The sequence below is a fragment of the Cherax quadricarinatus genome, chromosome 45 (genome assembly GCF_038502225.1).
Source record: "Cherax quadricarinatus isolate ZL_2023a chromosome 45, ASM3850222v1, whole genome shotgun sequence".
NCBI lineage: Eukaryota > Metazoa > Arthropoda > Malacostraca > Decapoda > Parastacidae > Cherax > Cherax quadricarinatus.
This window is the reverse complement of record NC_091336.1, coordinates 23,484,669-23,498,609: the sequence shown is the minus strand read 5'-3', so window position 1 is coordinate 23,498,609 and position 13,941 is coordinate 23,484,669. Positions and strand designations below refer to the sequence as shown.

The 13,941-nt window shown below is 39.7% G+C and overlaps 1 protein-coding gene across 1 annotated transcript in view; it reads left to right on the top strand.

Annotated features, from left to right (window-relative positions):
* Positions 1-8,455: 8,455 nt before the first annotated feature.
* LOC128694892 (protein artichoke) overlaps positions 8,456-13,941 on the top strand; it is an 83,526-nt gene continuing 78,040 nt past the window's right edge. Inside the window, exon 1 of the mRNA XM_053785250.2 lies at positions 8,456-9,481. The gene's annotated coding sequence lies outside the window, so the exon portion shown is untranslated. The remainder of the gene's footprint in view (positions 9,482-13,941) is intronic.

Below are 13,941 nucleotides of genomic sequence, written 5' to 3'. Positions count from 1 at the left end.
TGAAGGTGTGTCTTGTAAGACTGTAGTTTTCGGGTTTAAGTTTGTGGTGTTTTGGAAAGATTTAGGGTGCCTTAAAAGATTGGGGAAGGTAAAAGAAAGACCCCAGTGTGTTTTGGAAAGGGTTGAGGTGTCTTATAAAAAGTAGTGTGTCTTGTAAAAATTAGTGTTTTTTAAGAGATTTTTTAAAAGAAATTTTGTCAAAAAATTGTGGCAGGTTCAAGGACTGAGTGGGCCCCGGGTGACTCTGTGCCCCGTAAGATATTAAAAAAGGTTCAAGGGCAAGACTGTGGGGCCCAAAGTGACTTTTTTCCTGTGGAACGGGGTTTTTTAAAATTACCTGAAATAAAAAGGGGAAAACAATGTGTTTTGAAAATTTGATTTTTTGGGGAAAATTTTTTCGAAACATTTTTTTAAAAGATTAAAAATTTTATTTTTTAACACGGGGAAATTATTCCCTTGAAGATTTGAGTTTCTTTAAGACTTGTGTCTTGTAAATTAAAGTTTGTAAGACTGTAGTGTGTCTTGTAAGACTGTAGTGTGTCTTGTAAGACTGTAGTGTGTCTTGTAAGACTGTAGTGTGTCTTGTAAGACTGTAGTGTGTCTTGTAAGACTGTAGTGTGTCTTGTAAGACTGTAGTGTGTCTTGAAAGACTTTAGTGTGTCTTTTAAGACTTGTATCTTGTAAGACTTCAGTGTGTCTTGTAAGACTGTAGTGAGTCTTGTAAAACTGTAGTGTGTCTTGTAAGACTTCAGTGTGTCTTGTAAGACTGTAGTATGTCTTGTAAGACTGTGGTGTGTCTTGTAAGACTACAGTGTGTCTTGTAAGACTGTAGTGTGTCTTGAAAGACTGTAGTGTGTCTTGTAAGACTGTAGTGTGTCTTGAAAGACTGTAGTGTGTCTTGAAAGACTGTAGTGTGTATTGTAAGACTGTAGTGTGTCTTGAAAGACTGTAGTGTGTCTTGTAAGACTGTAGTGTGTCTTGTAAGATGTAGTGTGTCTTGTAAGACTGTAGTGTGTCTTGTAAGACTGTAGTGTGTCTTGTAAGACTGTAGTGTGTCTTGTAAGACTAGTGTCTTGTAAGACTTCAGTGTGTCTTATTAGACTGTAGTGAGTCTTGTAAGACTGTATTGTGTCTTGTAAGATTGTAGTGTGTCTTATAAGACTGTAGTGTGTCTTGTAAGACTGTAGTGTGTCTTGTAAGACTAGCATCTTGTAAGACTAGCAACCTCCCTGAAGAAGAAGATTGGGTAACACCAGAACCCTTCTATGTGTACTGAGAAATTCATCGCCCCCATTTAGGGAGACATCTTACATTACAATCTAATGTAAAAATTATGCTGTTTACTATGGCTGGACACCACCTGTAAGAAGCCATTGTCACGTAATTCTATAAACTGGCCAGAAAATTATTGCCTTCATTGTCGCATAAATATCCGTTGTGCAATCGCGCAAAAAAAAAATTGCAACTTGTATAATTACTACCAATTCAGAGTCATGTACTTATATATCTGTTATATTTATGTGACTCTGATGGGTTAGTATTATACCCTTTAAAGAATATCTTATCATTTCACATACACTTTTTAAATTACTCCAAAGTGGTTGGGCCACTTACCTTTTATATCCTACCTCTCTTCCCACTCCCACCCTTTTCCAATATTTCTATCCTTACCCATCCTTCTTCCTTACCCATCTTACCAAAGCTCTGTTCTGGACAATACAAAAAAGTTATAATCATCTTAACATTTTATCATCCATATATCTGAACGCTATTTTTTAGACTGTCACTGAAACATTCGAGTTTCTCACTATTTCATTTATATATGCTTTCAGTGACAATTTTCCGTCAATAATATATCCTAGGTTCGTTTCTCTATTTGAAACTTTAAATATTTTGTCACACGAGCCTGGCCCATGGCAGGGCTCGTGTGACAAAATTTTACATAGAGTTATTATTCAGGAGAAGTTGAATAATAGCTCTAGGTCTTTCGTGTTGCAATCAACACCATCACGAGCTTGCAAAGTTGCAGAAATGAGTAAGAAATCTCACTAAATTCATTCCAAGGGATGCTTGTTAAGGCTGAGTGTAGGAGGAGAGGTGGGAAGCATGCAGTGCCCAGGCACACGAGTGCCAAGTGCCAGACAGTTTCGGTATTATAAGAATAGAGAATAGTCAGCCCACAAGCAAAGGTGCTGGAGTAGTTAACTAACAAATTAACATTGGTAACATAACGGTTATCAGAATTATCAGTCGGACTTCAGGGCAATACAAAGGATTTTAACATTTCGAATATGAACGTGTCTTAATTGTCTGAGGTAAATTTCTCACCTTTAAGAAAAACGGGCACGACGAATATATGTCATGCCGAATGGGTAAAACTTGCTATTTTGACTTAAATAGCAACGCTCTTCTTGCCGAATAAGGCAAGCGAAAATTTGTGTATGCAATAATTTCGCAAAAATCATTCTGAACCTAACGAAAAAATATATTTCAATGTGTTTGTTTATTATTAAATTATTGTAAACTTACATAAAATATATTTAGTTGAATTAGGCTAAACTAAATTGAGTTTGTTATAAGGTTAGGTAAGTTTTCTAAGGTTCTTTTGGTAGAAAATTATTAATTTTTACATTAAGACAAATGAAAAAATATATATATCTTTAAACGTTTGAGAAATTTTTACAAATGACTTAATTTAAAACGAGTTCATTCTAACTGACCAGTTTTACGTATTCGGCATTATATATACATATACATACATATATATATATATATATATATGTATATATATATATATATTACATACAAACATGCATATATATATATATATATATATATATATATATATATATATATATATATATATATTACATACAAACATGCATATATATATATATATATATATATATATATATATATATATATATATATATATATATGTATATATATATATATATATTGCATACAAACATGCATATACATACATCATACATACATACATACATACATACAAAGAAATAGCTCTAGAGATCTGAAGTGAAATATATCAATTTTATTTGTTCCGAAAATTATCACGAAAACTCTGCCAAAAAATATTAATTCTCAGGAAGGCAGCGCTAATAGGTGTGGAAATTAGGGTTATTAAAGACTCGTATATCGAACGGGTAATTAGCGACGACACTCTGGTACTCTGACAAATGCTCTTTATGATACCATGCCGAGGGGGAGAGAAGGAAGGAGTGGGGAGGGTGGGGGGAAGGGGGGTGTAGCGTTGCAGCAATTTACGTTGTTCCTAATATAGCTCCTTTTATTGTGATTTATTTTCACACAGTTGAGTTAACTGTTTTAACTTTGAAGGTTTAAATGATAAGATATTACAAGAACCCAATAGATATAAGTCACTGATTTTTTGGGGGGGCTTATGCTAGGTAATTTACACATATGTTACTTTGTACAAGAATTTGTGTAACTATGTATGTACCTGGTCCTACTTACTAATCACAACTATTATCGTCTACTACTTACGCACCCCATCTGCGTAACTTACTAATGGTCATCTATGTTTTTACCTGGCATTTATGGTTTCTGGCTCTCTCTCTCCTCGCATCTCAGTGTGTTCCTATCCACTCGAATCCTCAGATTATTTTGTATGTCATGATTTTATCTCCTTTGGTACTTCTCTTTCCTCGTGTTATATATTAAAGTTACCAACCTCAACAGAACACATGACCATAACACAAGGCATAGATCACTCTATGATGTTCCTCGTGTCCCTCTCACACTATGCAAAAACTCAATGCACATAAAAGGCCCAAAAATCTGGAATTCATTACCTGTGAATATAAAAGAAACACTGTTTATAAATTCAAGTCTCTTCTTAAAAACCACTTACTCACCCACAACTAAATAAATACTGCATAACTGTATCTCATAAATTATAACCTGTGACCCTATCAAATTTTGCTTTTTTAATTACATTACCTAATAGAATACTCCATTCTCTTGAATGCACAGTAACTCATCAAATGATCATATGACCTGTCTTTGAAATACTCATTTGTGCTTAATCGTTATTTGTTTACTGTAATTTTTACCATTGAATATATTGCTTAGTTAATCTTAAGTTAATTTTAAGCCTGCCCATAATGCTCTGCATACAAAGGGCTTTTGGCATGTACACTTAACCTCTGTATTTCTTTGTACATTTATGTATCATGCCCAAATTAATAATAAATAAATTAAAATAAATAAGTCTTTCCTTGTATGCTATTCCCCTCAGATTCTAATCTCTTTGCAAACCTTTAGATCAACTCTTGGTTCTTCGTATACTTAACAAGGTGATGAGGCTTTCACGCTGGTGCTTCATGTTTCATGTTGGGGGAAAAATAATGATGGGAGGGGCAAAATAATGATGGATGGAGGAAGGGTCTGCATAATTAAAAGATTGAGAGAAAACTTGAATTTGGTATATCATTTACATATACCATATAAGACTCGACAGGGGGTTACATTTTTGCTTCACTCCACCTAGGCCTCGTACTGCCGTCTGGTGGTCCGAGTTCAAACCTGGAGCTGGATGGGCAAGTCGCTACATTCCTCTCACTCATGCACCAGACATACTACTAGAAACATGCCTTTCCCCAGCTCTTTCGCCAAGGCCCTCAGCCTTAGCGTGGGCTGGCTGCCAAGATATTGCCTGTACTATTATGCTAAATAAATCTAAGGTTCGCCTCCGAAGTCTGTTATTACTCCACTAGGTACAGCACCATTTTCTGCAGTAACCAGACACAGTACTGATCACAGAACTGATCTTTGTAGAGCTCCACTTGTTATGCTTTCCGCTTCTGCCAGCTCTTCACGTACGATCACTGTTTCAGTGACATACTCTTGGGTCCATTGTAGCGCATTCCCTGTTATTTCCTGGATGCTTCTCAAATTTTTGTCTTCCTGCAATCCAAGATACAATCCACCTAACCCTCTATCCTGCGTCCCTTCTGTTACCTTCTCAAAGAACTCTAGCAACTGCTCGAGACAAAATTTGCCATCTCATAACCTATATCAATTATTACTTATGAAACCATTTGTTTACACATACTCCACTCTCCTGATTATTTCCATTACCTTATACAGCATGTTTGTGTGTGATACTGGTGTGTAGTTTAATACTTCTTGCCTGTATCCATTCTTAAATGTCAGGCTACATTCGGTATCTTCAAGATCTTTGGTAACTGTCGACTCCTCAAGGGTGAGGGGCTCTTGATCTAGGGAATTGGATCTGTGCTCCAGTTCCCTGAATTGAGCTTGAATACCTTCCATCACCCCCTCCCCCTATAGGCGCTGTATAATTCCTACGGGGTTAGCGCTCCCCCATGATTAAAACAATGGCGACTGTCGAGAATCCATGGCTATACTTTATCGGGTCCCATTGCTTTAGATGTAGCCGGTAACTCAAGTTTTTTGTTTCACCTCACATCCTGCCGTGTATTTGGTGTCCAGTACCGGATTATGAGCCCTTTTTGTTTGTCTGGTGATGCCCCTTTTTTCCACGGAGCAAACCTTAAATCGATTGTTCTATTCTTCACAGACTTCGCTGTCACTTCTTCTAACACTCTCTCTCTCTCTTTAGTTGTTGTCTTATTACGTAGTCTTTCACTGTCGTTTTCTTCTTAGCTGATTGTTAAGCAGGATCGGTTTAGACTTGGCTGTTATTGCTATGTCATTCAATTTTTGGTCAGCTTCTCTTCTCACCATTCCATATTCGCTCCTGGTTCTTTTACTCACTTCTCGGCATTTTCTGCCTTTCGCTTTATACAGTTTTCCCATGCTCTTGCATGTTTGGTTGAACCACGGTTTTTTTATTATTTTCTCTTCTAGGTATGAAAGCCCACGCCTCCGGGTATTTTCCAGCCAGGAACTTCACCATCTCTTTCGTTTACGTTCTTTCCAGTTTCCTCTCCTATTTGAATGCATTTAAGAATTCTTTCAAAGGTTCCTCTTCTGAAATTTGGTTTCTCCCATTCTCATCATGCTATTCAACATTGAATAGTCGCTACCGATGAGAGGCCTTTCATATTTTGTTCTGTTTACATCGGATGCATTCATGGTAATAATAGTTCCAATCTTCCTGGCTGATCCCCCTTTCTCTCTCTCTCTCTCTCTCTCTCTCTCTCTCTCTCTCTCTCTCTCTCTCTCTCTCTCTCTCTCTCTCTCTCTCTCGTGTCTGTGGCATGCTGTACGCGCGCGCGCGCGTACAGGGCTGCAGGGACCGAGTCATAGTGTTGAGAGGGTTCCGTTGAGATATGATGGTTGGAGATACACACACTTGCTGGGTCGTTTTCACTTACATTAGCAGAGTTGTGAGGGGAATGGCCAAGCCTACCTGTCGCCTTGAAGCCTACGCTGGATCTGAGAGGGAGGCATAGTGAGGGACGCTCACTAGTGGCACTGTGTGACGTCACTTGCTAGCCCCTAGGCCTAGCAAGGGATCGTCTATTTATTTATTTATTTAATTTATTTATTTGAACATGATACAGAGAAGTACAAGGAATACAATTTTTAAAGTGTAGCATGCCAAAGCCCCTTGTATGCAGAGCATTATGGGCAGGCTTAAAATTAACTTAAGATTAACTAAGCAATGATATATTCAGTGGTACAAAAATTATTGAAAAACAGATAACAATTTAGTACAAATGAGTATTACAAAGACAGGTCATATGGTCATTTACTCTGTTGCTGTGTAATCAGTAGAATGGAGTATTCTGTTAGATAATGAAGTTAAATAGTAACAAAGTTTGATTGGGTCACAGGTTGACATTTATGAGATACAATAATGAGATACATATATGAGATACAATTTATGAGATACAATTATTCAGTATTTATTTAGTTGTGGGTGAGTAAGTGATTTTTGAGAAGAGACTTGAATTTATAAACAGTGTTTCTTTTATATTCACAGGTAATGAATTCCAGATTTTAGGGCCTTTTATGTGCATTGAGTTTTAGCATAGCGTGAGATAGACACGAGGAACATCAAAGAGTGATCTGTGCCTTGTGTTATGGTCATGTGTTCTGTTGAGGTTGGTAAGATGTTTGAGGGGAGGGTTTATGTCAGAGTTAAGTGTTCTATGTATGTAGTAGGTGCAGTAATAAGTATGGATGTTTTGTATTGTCAGTAGGTTTAGAGTTTTGAATATTGGTGGAGTGTGCTGTCTGTAGTGGGAATTTGTTATCATTCTGACTGCAGCCTTTTGTTGGGTGATTAGTGGTCTGAGATGGTTTATTGTTGTTGAGCCCCATGCACAAATTCCATAAACTATATAGATGGTACTAATTACGATACTCATATATGCTACATAAACATATACAGGGGATCAGCAACTATGCTGACAATAGCTCCTGGCCCCACCTCTTGTCTACCTGGAGGGTATTCCGGGGATCAACGCCCCCGCGGCCCAGTCCACGACCAGGCCTCCTGGTGGATCAGGGCCTGGTCAACCAAGCTGTTACTGCTGGCCGCACGTTGTCCAACGTACGAACCACAGCCCGGCTGATCCGGCACCGACTTTAAATATCTGTCCAGCTCCCTCTTGAAGGCAGCCAGGGGTTTATTGGTAATTCCCCTTATACATGGTGGGAGGCTGTTGAACAGTCTTGGGCCCCGGACACTTATGGTGTTTTCTCTTAGTGTACCAATGGCGCCCCTACTTTTCATTGGGGGTATTTTGCATCGCCTGCTAAGTCTTTTACTTTCGTAGGGAGTGCTTTCTGTGTGCAGATTCGGGACAATCCCTTCTAGGATTTTCCAAGTGTAGATTATGATATATCTCTCCCCCGTGTTCCAGCGAGTGCAAGTCAAGTGCTTCCAAGCGTTCCCAGTAATTGAGGTGTTTGTTGAAGTTATGTGTGCAGTAAAGGTTCTCTGTACACTCTCTAGATCTGCAATTTCACCTGTTTTGAACGGAGATGTTAATGTACAGCAATATTCCAGCCTAGGTCCACCAGGTCGCCACTAGGTCCACTCTCTCCCTGCTCCATGAACTTTATCTTCTGAAATCTGTGTATGGTACCTGCCTCCACTACCTCGCTCTTCAGACTATTCCACTTCCTGACAACTCTGTGGCTGAAGAAATACTTCCTGACACCCCTGTGACTTACCTGAGTCTTCAGCTTCCAGCTGTGTTTGTGTGTGTTTACCGAAACTAATAATTCAACAAGAACAATAAAATTAATAAAACTAACATTGTTTCAAGCCATGAACTCAAGCTATACACAGCTAATATAACAAGTACATACAAATTTATTTGTGTAAATTAAAATCTAGGGCCATTTTCTTTACGAAGAGTCAAATTCTTAATCCAGCAAAAAAAAAAAAAAATCTACAAGTGGCAACTGTGCGTGACTGGAGTTTCCAGATAGGAGAAAAGTCTTGGCCAGGATGCCAGTTGTTACCCGACCACCGCAGTTGGAGGGTGTTGCAGCTACTCTCTCTGGCACCGCGTGTGGCGCTCCGGACTCGTATGCTGGTCCAGACGTGTGTGTGTGTGTGAATGCTTGTGCGCTTTTGCCCATTTCAGATACACTTCAAGGTAGACGGAGAAAAGATATATGAGAGACTGTGATTATACCTAATTTAATACACACACAATTGTCTTCATGGTTTCATGATCTCAATTTGAATTTCATGAGGTTTTTTCTCGAGTTACGTTATATATTCCACGCAGGTATCACAATGCTTAAATCATTCATCAAAACTGCCTTCTTAAACGTTGACATAAATCTTGGCCGCCTTTCCCGGTTTCTGGATGACTTGACGCTTGTGTAAACAAACTCAGAAGATCAATAACAATATGTTAGGCTCTACTATGACCCCCGCCTAAAAATACTTGTGCGTGATCAACTGGAACTAAAACTTTCTTGCTCCCAAGTGCATTAGTTAAAGCTGGAACCACCAGATAACTAGTATGGCAGTGTTGATACGTGTGTGTGTAAATTATCGAAATGAGTAGATGGGAGTATACTTATAGCATTGTACATTTCAAGTCTGTTTGTGGATTGTAATGAACACATTAATGACTGGAAAAGTATAACAACCGATCATCGATGGTCAAATGTGTGCTTCTTAAATGACCTCTTGCAGTGAATTTTGACCTTAGTAATTGAGGTAGCTACTGAAGAATTGTTTAAGCGTTTTTCTGAGGATATCGAGCGAGTGATCACAATTATGAAAACAGGGGTTCGTTTGAGATGACAGAAACTTTCTGGGGTTCATTAGAGATGACAGAAACTCCGTAAAAGAGAGATAGAGAACAAGAAATTCCTGACGAACTTTCAAGATCCCAACACACTGAAGAGGGGAGAGAAACCGTTCTTTTACCAACAGGATAATGACCTGTTGATGGGCTATGAGTAGGCCTATGGCTTGCGCTGATGGGCCGTGCTGGGGTAGTGGTTGCCACCACCTCCGTGTTACCTGGTAATTAAGGTGAGGCTCTGATGAAGCTTAATTGCTCAGTCGCGTAATTTGCATACAGGTGATGTATTACTTCCCCTGATGCAAATAATTATATTTGAGTGTTTAATGAGTTTGGACACAGCAATTATTATTTAAGAACTGTAATTAATTTATCATTAGACTATATATATATATTATATTATATATATATATATATATATATATATATATATATATATATATATATATATATATATAGGGAGATACCACCTCTGGAACTGTCCTGGGGACCCTCATCCTTAGAGAAAAGAATAAACTTACTTCAGGGAAATCTCAAGGTTCTCCCTGAAGCTGTTTGAATATTGTCTCCTACCACCCCTATATTCTATGTAGACTTTATTTAAAGACAAAATACATTGACAAAAATAAACTAGGAAGTAGAATAACATAGATAACATCTCAGAGCTGTCTCAAATACTCGTCCAGCTCCCCGGCGGTGGGCCGCCTGCCCAGAATGCTGCAAGCATTTACCCTCTGGATCACAACACTGAGTCTCTGAAAGAGGAAGCTGGCCGCTCTGTGATCCTTGGTTTCTGTGATGGGGTTTTCACCCAGCTCTTTGAGGAACTTTAGAGCACACTTGTCCCATGCTCCAAGGGGCTTTGAGCCTACTGGGATGAAGTTATAGCAAGGGGAAAGGCCGTCATATATGCCCATCTTCTGGGTCTCCCTGTAGCTCGCGGCTCAATCCCTTTCAGCTTCAGAGTATGGCAAGTGTCTGCCAATGTGGAGGCACAGGTGTAGTCCCAGGCAATCTGCTTACCATCCTTCCAGGTTAGCATAGTGGCTCCATTAGGACGCTTTTGACTTACGTCAGACCTCTGCACTTGGGGTTCCCGTTGACCTGAGCAACGGGCTGTGGCGAGGTTTCTCTCCATGATGTCGTTGCCCTCATGTCTAGCATACTTCCCTTCTGCTGTGTGACACACGAGACCATGAAGTCCGAATTGATCAGCCGTCGCCCTGCCGCAAATACACCTATGTTCGGTGAGGCTAGGGGCGGCTAGGCGAAGTGCAACACTAATCCGAATGGCCTGTGGGTCAATTCGAGTGCCCAGGGAGGAATTGGGAACAGCTAAAAGGAAATCTCTTGAATGTGGTGCCTTCACCGCTGGGAAACGAGCTTTGTCCTTTCCTGAAGTGCTGGTGAGCATTGTGTTGGCGATTTTTTTCCGTGATCGGTTTGTCCCAGTGGGACTGTGCTCTCTCTCTCTCATATATATATATATATATATATATATATATATATATATATATATATATATATATATATATATATATTATATAGATATATATCTCTAGGGGGCCAGAGACTACAAACCTCACTTAAGGAAAAGGATCTTGGGGTGAGTATAACACTGTGCACATCTCCTGAGGCGCACATCAGCCAAATAACTGCTGCAGCATACGGGCGCCTAGCAAACCTCAGAAGAGCACTCTGACATCTTAAAAAGGACTCGTTCGGGGCCCAGTACACTGTGCACGTTAGGCCCATATTGGAGTATACAGTACCAGTTTGGAACCCACACCTAGCCAAGCACGTGAAGAAACTAGAGAAAGTGTAAAGGTTTGCAATTAGACTAGTCTCGGAGCTAAGGGGTATGTCCTACGAGGAGACGTTAAGGGACATCAACCTGACGACACTGAAGGACAAGAGGGATAGGGGGATATGATAACGACATATAAAATACTGAGAGGAATTGACAAGGTGGACAGAGACAGGATGTTCCAGAGATGGGACACAGCAACAAGGGGTCACAGTTGGAACTTGAAGACTCAGATGAATCACAGGGATGTTAGGAAGTATTTTTTCAGTCACAGAGTTGTCAGGAAGTGGAGTAGACTGGGAAGTGATGTAGTACAGACAGGATCCATACATAGCTTTAAGAAGAGGTATGATAAAGCTCATGGAGCAGGAAGAGTGACCTAGTAGCGGCCAGTGAAGAAGCGGGACCAGGAGCTGTGAATCGACCGCTGCAACCACAATTAGGTGAGCACAACTAGGTGAGTACACAGCGAACAGGCGGGGCCCTAGGAGCTGTGTCTCGACCCCTGCAGTCATAAATAGGTGAGTACACACACACACATAAACACACACGCACACGCACGCACACACACACACACACACACACACACACACACACACACACACACACACACACACACACGGTGAGAGCAAAAGATTCGCAAAAAATAAGAAACACAAGCTTATACGGTATTTATATCTACTTCTAATTGTTATAATCTGGCATTAATTCAGTGTTATCATTTATTAGTTTTTACTAATAAGTAAAATTATTTCTTAATTACTCTGAATTCTTCTTATATCCATTGTCATTATTAATAATGTCCTTTCTCCCTCTCTCTCTCTCTCTCTCTCTCTCTCTCTCTCAACATTTTTGTCTCTTTTGCCTCATTTATTTCCCTTCTCTTAGTTTCTCTTGCCTCTTTTCCTCTTTCTAGCCTTTCCTTTTCTGCCTGTCTTTCTCCTTGCCTCTTGCCTTATTCTTAAACTGCTCACCTGCACTATTGTTTTCCCTTCTCTGTTTTTTTTTTTTCAAATTCCTCCCTTCTCCCATTTTCTTCTATCCTCCTCCCGCCTTTTCATCATTTTTCCTCTTTTCTTTCTTCCCCTCCTCTTGCTCTACTTCCCTTCCTCATCTTAGTGAGACAATTCTCTATCGATTGAGAACACACCTACCTTGCTCAAGGACTTCTGACTGCGGGGAATCTTGCTCCTCTCTGTGCAGCTTACACTGTGCCACTACCACAGCATAATTTCAGTATGTTTTATACCTTTGTGGAATAACCATGAGTTCTATACAGGATGTTTCACCCGACTTGATATTCCCGTAGTTGCAACCGTCTTGTCTGTATATTATGTACGTAGTAAACTATAATTCGGGGCCTCCTACGAGTAAGACATTGCATAATTAACTAGGCTACTGAGGCCTCTGTAACTGGGTGCCTTTAGAGACCTCGTAGAATGGTGAGGTCTGTAAAGACCTCGGCGATGGTGGGGTCTGTAAAGACCTGGGTAGCGAGGTATTTGTATAGACCTCGTAATAATTTAGGAATCATGTGTGAACGAGTTTATTGGTTGTGCACAGTATAGCGAGTTTATCAAATTTATAACTAAATATACTTCTTGTTTTAAAAGCTGGATGGTTTTAGTTTTTGTGTGGTTTATGTGAGCTGTGTTGCGCTTTGCGAGTTATGTTGTATTTTGTGTGAGTAACGTGGGAGTTTTGTGTGATTTATACATGCTTTGTGTGTTATTATCTGTTCATTACCTTTTACTGCGTTTATGTGAGTTATGTGTTTTATGTTAACTATGTTATGGTTTAAGCGAGTTATGTTGTGTTTTATGTGAGTTATGCTGTGTTTTATGAGAGTTATGCTGTGTTTTATGTTAACTATGTTATGGTTTAAGCGAGTTATGTTGTGTTTTATGTGAGTTATGTTGTGTTTTATGTGAGTTATGCTGTGTTTTATGTGAGTTATGTTGTGTTTTATGTGAGTTATGCTGTGTTTTATGTGAGTTATGCTGTGTTTTATGTGAGTTATGCTGTGGTTTATGCGAGTTATGTTATTTTATGGAATTATAGTATTTTATGCAAGTTAGGCTGTGTTTTATTTGAGTTGTTTTATTTAAAATGTGTTTTAGTGAGTTATGTTCGTGATGTGTAAACAGCTTTGAATAACCTCAAGTTTTCTCTTTCTTATTCTTCTCCTCCAACACTTTCTCCTCTTAATTAATCATTGTCTTTCTCTAAAGTCTTTTCCGTCCCTCTTATCTTTCTTTTCTCTATTTTCTTGGTCTGATCCTTCCTAGTTCTCTATCTCCATCTCCTCCTCCGTCTCGGGATCTCAGGAGACCCTTATCAGATCAATCTTACGTCTCATTTAATTTTAATTCGTTTTATTGCGTGTTCAATTACGATATTAGCTTGTCTGCTTAAGCTTTATTATGCTTTATTTCTTGTTGTTTTGTTTACTGTTGAATCTTTGAAGCTTGTTTACCGCTCGACCTCTCAGTTGTTCACCCCTCGACATCTCAGGTGTTCACCCCTCGACATCTCAGGTGTTCACCCCTCGACCTCTCAGGTGTTCACCCCTCGACCTCTCAGGTGTTCACCCCTCGACCTCTCAGGTGTTCACCGCTCGACATCTCAGGTGTTCACCCCTCGACATCTCAGGTGTTCACCCCTCGACATCTCAGGTGTTCACCCCTCGACATCTCAGGTGCTCACCGCTCGACATCTCAGGTGTTCACCCCTCGACATCTCAGGTGTTCACCGCTCGACATCTCAGGTGTTCACCCCTCGACATCTCAGGTGTTCACCGCTCGACCTCTCAGGTGTTCACCGCTCGACCTCTCAGGTGTTCACCGCTCGACCTCTCAGGTGTTCACCGCTCGACCTCTCAGG